General features: G+C 36.8%; 1 protein-coding gene across 1 annotated transcript in view; it reads right to left on the bottom strand.

Moving 5' to 3' along the window:
• Positions 1-13,548, bottom strand: part of DCC (DCC netrin 1 receptor) — a 1,156,455-nt gene that overhangs the window by 226,839 nt on the left and 916,068 nt on the right. The gene's annotated exons all lie outside the window — the stretch shown is intronic.

The following is a 13,548-nucleotide window of genomic DNA, read 5'->3' as shown; positions in this document are numbered from 1 at the left end:
CACTTAGGAACACGAGACAACGCTTGAGCTCTACACTTGAGAACCATTTTAAACAGCAAAATTGCCAACAGAAAGCAAAGAAAAAACGGGGGGGAGGGCAAAAAATGTGGTATTTTATTTGGGCATTTATTTGACCACAAAAGGGACACTTAGTTACAATATGAGAACTGAAACAAGAAAACAGAGCATCTCCTTGTTCAGCCTCAGCTGCAAATGTGTGCTCCTGGAGACTCAAAGTTTTCACTGTTCCACATGTGCACAAGTCTGCAAATGACTGTAAAGATACTGTGGGTATTGATTTTGGGACACAAATAAATTTTAGCAGGTAGGTGAGTTTGCACATATAGACTCTACAAATAATAAGGATCAAATATAATTATATAATAAACATAGTTTAATAATTTTAGAGGAACTTAGCTAAATAAAATTAATCTGATTATTTAAGTTGTTAGAATATACTTGAAAGAGTACGGCACTACTGGGATCATTTACTTCACCCCCATTGCCCTTTAAATGTGAGAAGCTAAGTACCACTCTTATTAATACTTGTTAACGCTTTTTTTTGCATTTACTCTAGACCTGGAAATGGTCTAGGCACCGCACATATCTATGTGAGCTATGATTTTACCCTCACAGTGACGCAGTGACTTAAGTCTGTCTTTATGCCCTTTGTACAATCATGTCAATGGGGACATAGAATGGTTAAGTAACTTGAAACCATGTGGCAGTAAGTGATAGAGGCAGGACATGAACTGAGATAATTCCAGTTTGAAGCTGGCATTCTTTCCTATTTAACGTTGCTTCTCATGGGAGTTCCAAAGGCTGAGAGTCTAATTCATTCAGTTATTATTCATTCAAAATATATTAACTATATCTCTGCTGTGTTGCAAGCACTGTCTTTGGGACTATGGAAACACTCAAATGAATCATGATAGTACATTCATTTTGGCTGAGGAAACAGAGATGTAAACTCATAATGAAAACAAACTGCTAAATGCTAGAATAGATAATCCCAGAAGATACAGTGGAAATATAATAGAGGGAGAGATTAATTCTGTGTCATGTGGTCAAAAAAGATTTGACGAGGAGCCCATCCTTCAAGTGTGAATAGGACTTCAAGGAGGGGATAAATAAGATATTTAAGACAGAGTAAATATCAAGAGCAAGTTCAAGGTGTCCTGACAGTGTGGAGCCTCTTTAAGTAAAGGTCAAGTAATTGCGCAGTGGCTACAGTAAATGGGACACGTAGGACAACGTAATGAAAAGGCAGATGGAAAAAAAAATCAGTATTTTTAGGTCATGCTAAGGAAACATATAGTTAGATCAATGTGCTCATTTAAGAGAGACAAACTAATGAATAAAATAACAATACACTGTACTCGGCACCCAAAGAATGCACAGCCTTAAATATGCATGCACCCACATGCACGCACACATACATACACCTCATCTCCCCCCTCCACATGTGCACATGCATGCATGCGTGGCTGTGTTCTTTGCTCTTAAGTGTTTAGACACTAGTAAAGAAAACCAGATTGAATGACTACCTTACATTTATACTCCCCAACACATCTTATTTTTAGTTTTCAGTGCTTCAAGATAGTCATGGCTGATATTTTCACCATTTTACAATTTTATAAAGGAGGTAACTGAGGCACAGAGTTAAATGAACAGGCAGAAGTCACCTTGTATCATCACAGGGCGATTAGCAGACGACTGAGTCTACTGTCCTTTTTATTATTTCATACGAAAATAAATAATCATAGAGCAACTACTTGGAAATTCTGTTCACCTAAATTCTCCTATCAAAATATTCTTTAAACTGAATTTAAGTAATTGGTTGTTTTTTTTTTTTGCGCTACGCGGGCCTCTCACTGTTGTGGCCTCTCCCGTTGTGGAGCACAGGCTCCAGATGCACAGGATCCAGACGCGCAGGCTCAGCGGCCATGGCTCACGGGCCCAGCCGCTCCGCAGCATGTAGGATCTTCCCAGACCGGAGCACGAACCCGCGTCCCCTGCATCAGCAGGCGGACTCTCAACCACTGCGCCACCAGGGAAGCCCAAGTAATTAGTTTTTAATACATCCAATAGGCCTTCCCACCAGTAGCCCTTGACAAATCAAGAAGGGTCATTTTCTAAGGACTACAATCTTGTTTTTTTGAAGACAAATTTAAATTTAAAGAGAAAATTTTAAGAAAAATGAAGGTCTTAGACCAAGAGGCAAAACCTTATGAGTTAGTGCTTTGCTGTAACTTTGCTGAGTGACCTCTCTTGTCTTATAAATGGCCTCAATCTCAATGCACATATTGAAAATGGGAGAATAATTGTGCTTAGTATTTCTACCAAATGATTGTAAATCACTTGATAAGCCTGGAGATTTTAAATGTATTAATGATTACATGAATACTTAGTTTTTGACAGATAATAATTTTTCTTTATCATATATGAGGACTTCCAGTGATTGCATCAATTATTCCCACATGACCAATACCTTAATATCAATGCCTGGCAGCAATAAATGAATAGAATCAGGTATATGCTCTGCATGCCTGGAGGTAAACCCCTCAATGGTTATTATTCATCTTTGGAAGTAATTTCATCATTTTTATTCATCTTCGTATGTGGGTAGCAGCTAAATTTATTAGCATCTTTTAGGCTTTCTCATTGATTTCAAGCAATCAGAAGCAGGTTGCAAAGATCAAATAGGTTCTGTGCAGGTTCTTCTGCAGATGATACGGCGGATGTCCCAAATTATATTGTACTTTGAAATTAAATGAAAGTGTTCAGTAACTTTTTCTTATTCAGTGGTATAATGTATCTTATTTTCTCTATGAAACTTATATTGTCAGTGCTCAGTGGCTCAGATTCTATTGCCCATCCCCTCACCAAGCCACCTAAAGCTGTCACAACCTAGTCTTCATGGGCAAGCCTGGTAATGATTTTTATTAAAAGTACTTAACAAGTGTCCTTGACTTTTGAAAAATCAATTCTAGTAGCTGTGACTTGACTTTTGGCCCTTTCATTACTTGAGAGCGAGAAAGTAATCCTTTTCCAGTGTTGCAGTGTTTTATCTTGAATCAAGGATTAATTTCATTTTTTTTTCAGATTTGGCAGAAAACAAGAACTGCAAAACTTAACTTCTCCAAATCCCTCCATCCCCTCTTTGGTTACCACAAAAATGAGTTTGTTTAAAAATAAGCATGGTGGAGAGCAGTTAGGTTTATTGAGAAAGGATCTCGTTGGCCATTATTTCCTAACTGTCTGAGATAACCCTATCCAATTTGGTGATGTGGTATCATCCTTCTCATGGGCTACATTAATCCACTCCTTAATTCTTCCTTCACTCTAGATGTGCATAAATAGTAACTAAGAAAACCGAAGAAAACATTAATAAGCTCACTACCCCACCCTCACTTTTATTTTCAGAAGTCACGTTTCATAAACTTCAGTTTTCAGTTCCACATATCACATTGCACACTTACATCTTGCCTTATTCTCTCTAGGGTGAATTGCAGGGGAAGACCAGCCCCTCTTAATACATTCAGTTACTGTAGTAGAGAGTCTTTTTTTAATTTTTTCCCCCCAATTGAGTAATTATTTATTGAGGATCTGCTTAGTGGGTGAACAACAAAAAGATACATTGTAAACCGAAGTTAATACAAGATTTCAGTCATCAAATGCCTACTTCATGAAGGACACTGTACAAGGGTGGGTATACAGTGATGGATAAGACAAATTGACAGTTCTTGAGAAGCCCAGTCTGATGAAGAGTGGACAAGGAGTCTGGCCTCAAGGTGGGCCTGGCTAAGAGCAGAGACGGATCAAGAGCTCTACTTCTTGGAAATGCGTGTGATACACCAAGGATGATAAAAAGGCCACAAAGCAGGAATTTCTGCTGAGACTTTGAAAGGTCTAAGTGACAAGTTTGGAATAAGGCCTTAATCACCAGGATACAGTCTAGATTTGAGCTGATAATGAATATCTTTTAGAGTTTTGAGAAGAGGAGTCATATTGATTGAGGACATATATTTTGACACCATACAATCACTAAGCAGCTGATAATGCATTATAATTTTTGAGAGTAAAGTACCATTACTCTTGTTTTACATAAGAGATTAAGAAGCCTGCCTAAGGTCTTATAAGTAAAGCGTGACAAAGCCAGGATTTGAACTCCGTTCTATATTAAATCCAAACCCAGAGCTTCTGAGCATTATATCGGAGTGCCTTCAGCAAAGCTGTGGTCTCAGAATCTCCTGGCAGTCTACCATCTACCTTTTTAATAGATTTAATGCCCTGGGAGAAAGCCTTTTCCTTTTCCCCAGCGGTTTTATCTAGATAGCATTCCCATAGAAGGGAACTGGAGGGCACCTTTTGAAAGAAGATCCTTGCAGCAAATAAGAACACCTTGGTTGAAACACAGCAGAAATCTAAGGATCCTGACACTTAACTGAAAGTCAGTTTTAGACTCTGCCCCTTATTTCTCTTCTGTATTTATGGGAACTTGTTGAATCTCATGTGAACTTCCTTGAAGAATGAAATATGCTTTCAGTACGCATGAGGCTCTACAGATTTTATTAAAAAGAGCCCATCAGGGGCTCCCCAGGTGGCGCAGTGGTTGAGAGTCCGCCTGCCGATGCAGGGCACACGGGTTCGTGCCCCGGTCTGGGAGGATCCCACATGCCGCGGAGCGGCTGGGCCCGTGAGCCATGGCTGCTGAGCCTGCACGTCCGGAGCCCGTGCTCTGCAACGGGCGAGGCCACAACAGTGAGAGGCCCGCGTACCGCAAAAAATAAATAAATAAATAAATAAGTAAATAAATAAATAAATAAAAAGAGCCCATCAGCACTTCTAAAAAACCTGTTTTCATTGTGTTCCCCCATGCATCCCCTTATTTACATTCCCTCTGCCACTGCCCTAATTCAGAACATAATTTACCATCGCCCAGAATACAGCCATAGCTAAGTAATTGATCCTCATGCCTCCAGTGTCACACTGCTCACACCCATGTCAGTCACCTTCCTTATCAGTGAATGAGGCACTAAAGCTCTCTGAGCCCAAGTTTTCTCATATGCATTATGAACTAATAACAGGGCCAACCTCAAAGGCTCGTGGTACAGATTATGAAAGTCAGTGTGAACACGCTTAGAAGTTCCATCAGAGTGCTGGTGCACAATAATCATGCAGTAAATTGTAAATATCAATACTTTAAGGGAGGAAAGAGGAAAAGAAAAAGAGAGGGCAAGAGAGCAAGAGATTTAGAGATAAAGAAGCAGAGAATAAAGAAAGGCAAAAGGAAACAAGGGTAGGAAGGAGAATCAAGAAATACCACGTACAGTAACAATGTTTAGAATGTGGACTACTTATTTGTCTGCTGATTCAACAATTTTTCTTCTGGAAATCAAAAGGGGCACTGAGAGTGGTAAATTACCTAGCAACACTTTTTAAACTCCTTTCCTTCCATGAATATTTATTGAGAAATTGACTCTGTAAAATATGAGTCAAATTTCTTGTTGTAGCCAATAGAACCTTTAGGTGTGGGTGGTAGAGACCTTGGAAAAGGGTGGAGACTAAAGGAAGGCAGAAAAGTGAAGAGAAGCAATATCTATTTTTGGAGGTAGACTTGACAGCACTTGGTGATTTATTGACTGTCAAGTGTAAAGGAGGAAAAGTCATCAAGAATGACTCCTAGGTTTCTGGCATAAGCAACTTGGTAGATGATAATGCATTTACTGCGATAAAGTTGTCTGAAAATAATCTACTTTCAAAAAGAGTTCACTGGACCTGCTGGTACCATCAATAATGACAATTCACTGAGGATGTAGAAACAAAGGCTATCCATATTGATAATATTCTAGATAATATTGCGAAAGGCATTTTTCTAATTTTATTGTTTAGAGTAAATCATATCTTAGTAACATTAAAATTATATAATAATATTTAACCTTTGATATGTACCCAAATACTTGGTGAATATTTCAATCAATGCTGAAAATGTCTAATTGAGTTTCAAACTGGAATAGAAATTAATTAATAAAACAGTATTTTAAGCTCTATTATGTACATAATTGTGTGAACAATTTCCACAAAAAGTTTTGCTTTTTTTTTGTAAACCTATATACTTGATGGCTCTAACCAAGTATGGATTTGATAAAATGTCAATAAGGTATTATAAAGGTGTATAAATTTTTTTTTCCTGCAGTTATATACTATTCTTGCAGATCTGACATGTTTTTACTTCACTATCATAAAAACTCCATCTCTTGTGATAAGCAGAGTTAGAAATTTGGGTAGCATACTATAATTGACATTCTTGAGTTCATGTAGGCAACTGTTATCCAAAATGACCTAAAGCCATTAAGAAAATACTTTGTGTGACACATTTCCAGAGTGAAGTCTGCCAGTACCACAGAAAGTTTAAGTTTAATATCTGTGCAATAATAAAAGTATGGTTATATACAAATTGAGTACTACTTGATTTTAAGTAAAATTTTATGAACATGTCTTAAATTCAGGCAAGAACATTGCTTTGTTTTATTGAAAAAGGAAAGCTAACCTGTTGTGATCTTATATAATGATGCTGAAATAATACAAACACTTTTTCATCAATAGGTTTATTTAGTTGTAAAATAGTCTACCCTTTATCTCTGCCCTGGTGGCTTCTACTCCTCACAGCTAGTGCCAGTGGGACTGCTATCTTGAAATTAAGCTCTACTTGAACTACTTTGGAAAGTTCCTGTCCCTGATTATGTAATATGCTAAGCCACACTGGGACATGTTTCTCAGGTTGCTCAACTTCAAATAAAATACTGCAAATTCACTTTGACTTGGGTCCCAGTTTTAGTAACCAGGTTTCTCTGGTGGGGATGTTGCCATGCTTTTTTGTGAATGTTCCTTTGCCTTGTTAATCTGCTTGGTTCATCCAAGACCTCCAAGGCATCCTAGACTGAGTCCTCCAGCAGATAGTGTCTCCTTTGTGAGTCTGTCAGAGGTTGGCGGACTTTCCTGACAATGTTTACTTGCCTCTCTGAATCTAGGCATGTTATCTGCTTTCTACTCTCAACTGCCCAAACCCACTGGCCTTGTGATTCACCACCTGAAGTGCGTCATCAGTCATTTCTGACACCACCCATCAGGGACAACTGTCATCTACCTTTCTGTTTCTCCGGATACTGTGACCAGTCTTCCTGAAGGAACATCCCTAATCACCTTACTTACTCCTGTTTAGGGACACAACCCTCCTGACACTGGCCCTTAATGCCATACCCATTCATCCCACAGACCTGTCTTCTTCAGGGGTATATAATGGGCACATTCACAAACTATGAGAAAGGTCATCTGGAAAATGCTCCATTTCGTATAAGTTCCATTTTTATATTTCTTAGCTAAGGTAAACTGGGCTATATTTAAATTGACACTGGGAAACTGACATGCCACCACTTTACTCCTTTCAACAAATTCTGAGAGCTCAACTTTCACAAGCCCAAGGAAAAAAGGGGAAGCTTATGACTTACTTAACCTACTTCATTTTAGAAGCACAGGGGCCTTGAACCAGTAAATTAAGGTCAAATATGTTTCCAAATCTTCACTGTGAGATCCCCAATCCATCACTGTCTAAGGAGACAAAGGGTAGCCCATGTATACTGACAATGTAGCAGTCTGGTAGGCTAGTATTTTTCATACTTGCAAAGTAGCTTTTAAAAAATATTTCTTCAGTTATTTAAATAGGAGGCTTAGAGTTCTATTAGAAGAGTGGACAATAGCTTACAGTGGCCTGGAGAGTTTTTTTGAGAGGTGTGGCTAGTTCAACACTGGTCCCAAACTTGCATGCCCATTCTGTACAATAAACACTGGTCCTCTCTTTAAGACTCGACTCCAAATGTTAAATAAAGCTCAAATATCAGGCACAGGTACATGGAACTAACTATACTGGGATCTCCTTAACTCATAGCTAGTGCTTAGAAAATCTTATTTGATGTTCTGTCTAGCATGTAGTTTTGAATTGCTGTTTAGAGAAAGAGAGAATAGTGTTCTTCAAATAAAAGATATTCAAGAAATATTACAAGATGGATGATAGGAAGTATCCTGTTCCACCCTCAGCTTTTCACTAATTTGCTAAGTGACATTAGGAGCTGTTACCTCACTGCACCAATTGATATCAGGGGACCTTCCCCATCTACCACCTAGTTGTTGAGAGGTGATAGATGAGAAAGGGCTTAGAAACTTGAAAACACTGCAAACTTCAAAGTTTTACTCTTATTTAATAGTAGTGGTAGAATGTACACCTGTTTTGGATTACACAAAAGGGCATTGAAAACTGAGCAATTTTTTAAAGAATTGACTCATCATGTCACTTCGGACAAACATGATTAGGTATTGAAGACATAAAAACAAATAAATGAATGAATGGTTCTCAATGAGTCTGAGTTATCTCCAAAAGCACTTCAACTGATCACAGCTAGGTTACATTTCCCTGGGAAACAACTTTCTTTGCCACTCAAAAACCATTCAGTGGTGAAAAGGTGATTGCTTTATGTTGATTTTACTATATTCTGATGAGTGGCCCAGAGAAAAAGTGCTTTCTCCATTGATTACCAAACCCTCGTTGGAGTTGATTCTCAGGTATGTAACTATGTATGGTCTCAATTTCTGAAAGCAAAATAAAGAAAAGTCAATCGTTCCTGTAGGTCAAGGCTTTCCTGGCCAACTGAATAAAATTAACCAAATACTCCTAAACCAACCAACAAATCACCCACAAATGTAAGATAGAGTCCAGCCTAAAGAAAAAGAAGAGAAAAAAAAAAGAGGTAGAATTGCTGTGTATCTAGCATCTTCTTTTTGTGAACTCCTGAATTTAAAATAGCATTTTTTTCATTTGATAATTTGCTATGTATACCCTAGTAGCCCGGCCTATTCTCTTAGGTCCTAGAAACTGGGAATGTAATTTCTAGGCAGTATTCACATTTCAACAAAATTCCATTACAAAAAAGCAATTTGATTGTTCCCTAGAGTTCATGATAAAGCGGTCTTACAAGTAATACATTTCAAAATTTGTCAGTATCAATAGTCTTTATTCTCCAGTCCTAAGTCATTCCCTGGAAGTGAGCTGGATGTTTAGGGAGGCTCATTAACTCTTTCATATCGCTAAATCCTTTCTCACACTATTCATGTCTACTCAATAAAGCTACTAAAAGCAATAAAATAGCCTTGATGCAGGAACTAGAGTTCTGAAAGCCAGAACACAAATACATCAGGGGAGTTATCTGCAAAAGTATACCCTCGAAAGGCACAAGAAAATAGACCAATATATAACTTAAGGCAGAAAATACAGTGCTCACTTATTTCCCATTCCTTTTTTGTTTTAGAATATAGAAACCAGGATACTATTTGAGCAGTAAGTTGAATGAGGTAACTTCAGGATAATTGATTTCACCAGATATTTAAGCACCCTGAGGCAAAGAGATAAGAATTTAAGTACTGATATGAGCCTTATGAAAATTCTTTCACGTATGAGATAAAGTGCATTTATCAAGAATCACCAGTAGGAATTCAGGGTATTGCAATAATGCACTCATGCTAAAATGATCAGGATATACTAACTTGGTCTGGAAATAATGAAACTTAGTTTAAATGTTATACATTGCTCAATAAAAGAATAAAAACCATAATTTTTACGACACCATGATTTTTAGAGTAATAAAACCAGAACCTTTAAAATTATTGTCACAAAAACAATCTCCATCTAATGTATGATGGAAGAAATATGATTGCAAATCAGTCTCACCCTGTATAGAACAAGCCTTTTTTGCTTTTACACATATCAAAGTTTAGACATGTCCAATATTTACGGATAAACAGCTGAGTCTATATTAAATAAGGGACTAAAACCTTAGTATGAAACATTTTTTTTAAAATGCAGATGCAGCTATTTAACAGAGGCATATCTTCAAGCACACTGTCAAATTAGGCCCTAAGTAATTAATCTCTGAAACCAGCAGGCTTTCAATCTCAGAGCAGTCATCTCAGAGACATGACTTACCATGTAATTACATGGGACATTACAATGTACTTATGAGGTCATTTGTTACAATGTACAGTAATTACAGAGTACTTACATAGCTATTTATGTCTTATAAAATGAAGTGAGACTAAATATTTTAATTGTGTTGGAGAAATAAGGGAAAATATTTGAGTTCCACATGTCAGGTGAGATTATAGGTCAGATTCACGTAACTCACATTAACAGCTGGTTGTCTCCAGAATCACAGGTGTTCTGTGGTGCTTTCTTATTGGAAATGAAGGTTTGAGAAATATTCCTGAAGTAAGTGGAACTGTTCTGATGAACAGTTGAAGTAAGTGGAACTGATGAAGTAAGTGGAACTGTTCTCAACTGCAGTCTTCAGGTAATATGAGAAGACAGGTCAATAATATAATTTGCTATTTACAGTTTACACCCAAACCATTAATGTCCAGGTGTCAATAGAGTTGCCAGACTAAAAACAATGAAATACACAATGTTTTCATAAATGACACACCACACCACTAGATAGAATAATAGCAGTCCTTATGTTTTTCACTTCTGTTACTGTCAATAAATAATAGCATTTGCTTGGATTTTCAGATCCCTTCTTCTCAAATACATAGCCTACACCATTCTCACTTTTTAAAAAAGAGAACTCTTTGAGTTAAAATTTCCAAGTTGTGTTTTTTCCAAGTTTCTTTTCCTTATCTCATTCTGTACTTGAAAATTCTTAGGTAGCCTAACGGGTGAATTATGGCAGCAGAAAAAAGAGGTTTCTGTGCTTGTTACATCTGAAAATCACTGATATATGAATAATGAGGAGAGCTGATTTAAAAAATTAAAAATATTTTTGGATTGTTAATTATCTATTCTCTTTGGATTAATGCCTAAAGTAAATCTTACTATTATTTACATACATTATTATATCAATTTATTCATTAAACATCCTGATTGGCTGCTGTGTTCCAGGCCTGGTGCACAAGGGCATATGCGCCTAAAACATTTTCCTTGAAGAGCATGGTCCTTTCCAGAGATAGATTCTATGATGATGTTGATAGATTGGCCTTACTAAATCTACTAAGCTAAACAGACATACCATACTATGGTCTCTTTTTCAGAAAATAAATGCTGGCTTTATATTTAGAGTTTATGCCTTAAAATTAGAATGGTCATTATCTGATGGATCATGACATCATCTTACCCAGACTTCGCTTACTCTGGCTAAGCTGCCTCCCATTCACGTGATTCAATGATTGGAAACTACGAGATAATGTTTTGTTATGATGGTACAGACAGAATTCTCCTTTCTATGCTTTAGACTGTTTTGAGAATTTCAACAATCATTTTTCCAAAGGCATAAATGTCAACTCTTTTTTGTCATGTAGATATTCTAACCACCAAGTTGCTATAAATATGTGAGCTAATTAATTACTGTGAAGGCTGATCAGCAGGTTGACAGTGCTATCGACCACAGCTTCCTGACAAAACAGGGATTCTATCAGTGTTTAATGACTGTTACATTCCTATATAAGGGTCCCCAAATTTGCCAAATTCGGATACTCAGGACCCACAGAACCATCTGCAGAATGTTTCCTGTTAATATGCAAATAAACCAATTAAAATGCACTGACTCATTCTACAGCCAGTCAGGTCTATTCTGATCTACTGCACCAATTTTATTTATACATGCAGAAAGAGCAGGTCCATTTTCCACTAAAGTTCAGAGAAGCTACTCAGAGAGTTGTTGAGAACATAGTCTCAATAACTCATTCCAATTTAAGACCAGTAAGAGGTAGTTTACTTTTGAAAAAAATTATGGGTAACTGTCAATACTTCAATCAGTATTTCAATTAGATATGCAATCATTATGCATATAATTGATTAACAATTAACAGCACCTGTAGCTGGCTATAATTTTAAGTACTCATTACATTATGGCTGATTAGTTAAAATGATGTCTGCATGAGTACTACTGGATTATAAAGAAAATGATAAAACAATTCCAGAATAATTAGTCTATTAGAATTGGGATTAAGACAAATTCAATAAAATATTTCTAAAAATTTTTTATTTTAAACAATGTTAATGGATTTTCCTTAAGCTATACAACATGGAGAGAAGCTGACCAATGATCATTTCAATGTAATTAATCTACCATTTTCCTGGAAGATGAGGAAGTAGTTCAGAATAAGCCATTGTCCATCAGAACAATAGGCATGAGAAAGGAGATCCTAGGTAACAATACAGCCCCATTTCTAATCTGGTTTATAAATATGCATGTTTTAGAAATGGAAAGGTTTTTTGATCTTTTATCACAAATATGACAGTCTAGTAAATAGACATTCTCATAAGAGATATTAAGCTCTCTTTTTCAGGCACAATGTGAACCTGAAAAATGGTTTCACACACAGTTTTGTAAAAGAGAGAAAATTAGTCTTTAACTACAATACCTTAAAACTAGGCCATAGTAGCAAAACATGCTGGTGTGCAAACTACTATGTGTTTTAATTTTGGTGTTCCGAGAAGTTTGTAGTAAATTAGGTACTAGTATTAGAACCAATAATTCTTCCAAATTAAAAAATATATATTCTGCACAGTTTCATATATTACAACAAATTTTTTTGAGGATTTAGGACCTCACACAATTGATTGAGGCATGAGATAAAGTAACTTTTTTACAATGATTTTTGGTATAAATGAAATATTATACAAATGACTGATATTTACTTCTGTTTGAAATTCTTCATTATAAAAATATTCAAACAAATACATATATAGAATAGTATAAGACACCACTTCACAATCACCAGGATAGCTATGATCAAAAGACAATAACAACAGGGCTTCCCTGGTGGCGCAGTGGTTGAGAGTCTGCCTGCCAATGCAGGGGACACAGGTTTGTGCCCTGGTCCGGGAAGATCCCACATGCCATGGAGCGGCTGGGCCCATGAGCCTGCGCGTTCGGAGCCTGGGCTCCACAACGGGAGAGGCCACAACGGTGAGAGGCCCGCGTACCGCAAAAAAAAAAAACACAAAAGAACAAAACAAAAAAAAAGACAATAACAACACTGTAAGGATGTGGAGGAATTAGAACCTTCATACACTGCCGGGAAGAATGTAAACTGGTGCAGCTTCTTTGAAAAATAGTCTATCAATGCCTCAGAAGACTAAAAATAGAATTAAATATGACCCAGCGATTTCTTCCTAGGTATTCTCAAAGAGAACCGAACACATACATTCACACAAAAACTTATATACAAATGTTCATAACAGCATTATTCATAATAGTGAAAGACAGTGGAAACGACTCAAATGCCCACCATCTGATGAATGGATAAATAAAATGTGGCATGTCCATACAATGGAATATTATTTGACCATGAAAAGAAATGAAGTACTGATACATGCTATACCATGGATGAATATTGAAAATATTATGCTAATTGAAAGAAGTCACTCTTGAAAGATGACACAGTGTAGAGTTCCATTTATGCAAAATATGCAGAACAGGGAAATTGTAGAGACAGAAA

This window comes from Aethalodelphis obliquidens, unplaced genomic scaffold, assembly GCF_003676395.1.
Source record: "Aethalodelphis obliquidens isolate GAN/ISIS:26980383/991018 unplaced genomic scaffold, ASM367639v1 scaffold19, whole genome shotgun sequence".
In the NCBI taxonomy this organism is placed as follows: domain Eukaryota; kingdom Metazoa; phylum Chordata; class Mammalia; order Artiodactyla; family Delphinidae; genus Aethalodelphis; species Aethalodelphis obliquidens.
The sequence above is the reverse complement of the archived record's forward strand: the minus strand, read 5'-3'. Positions and strand labels throughout refer to the sequence as shown.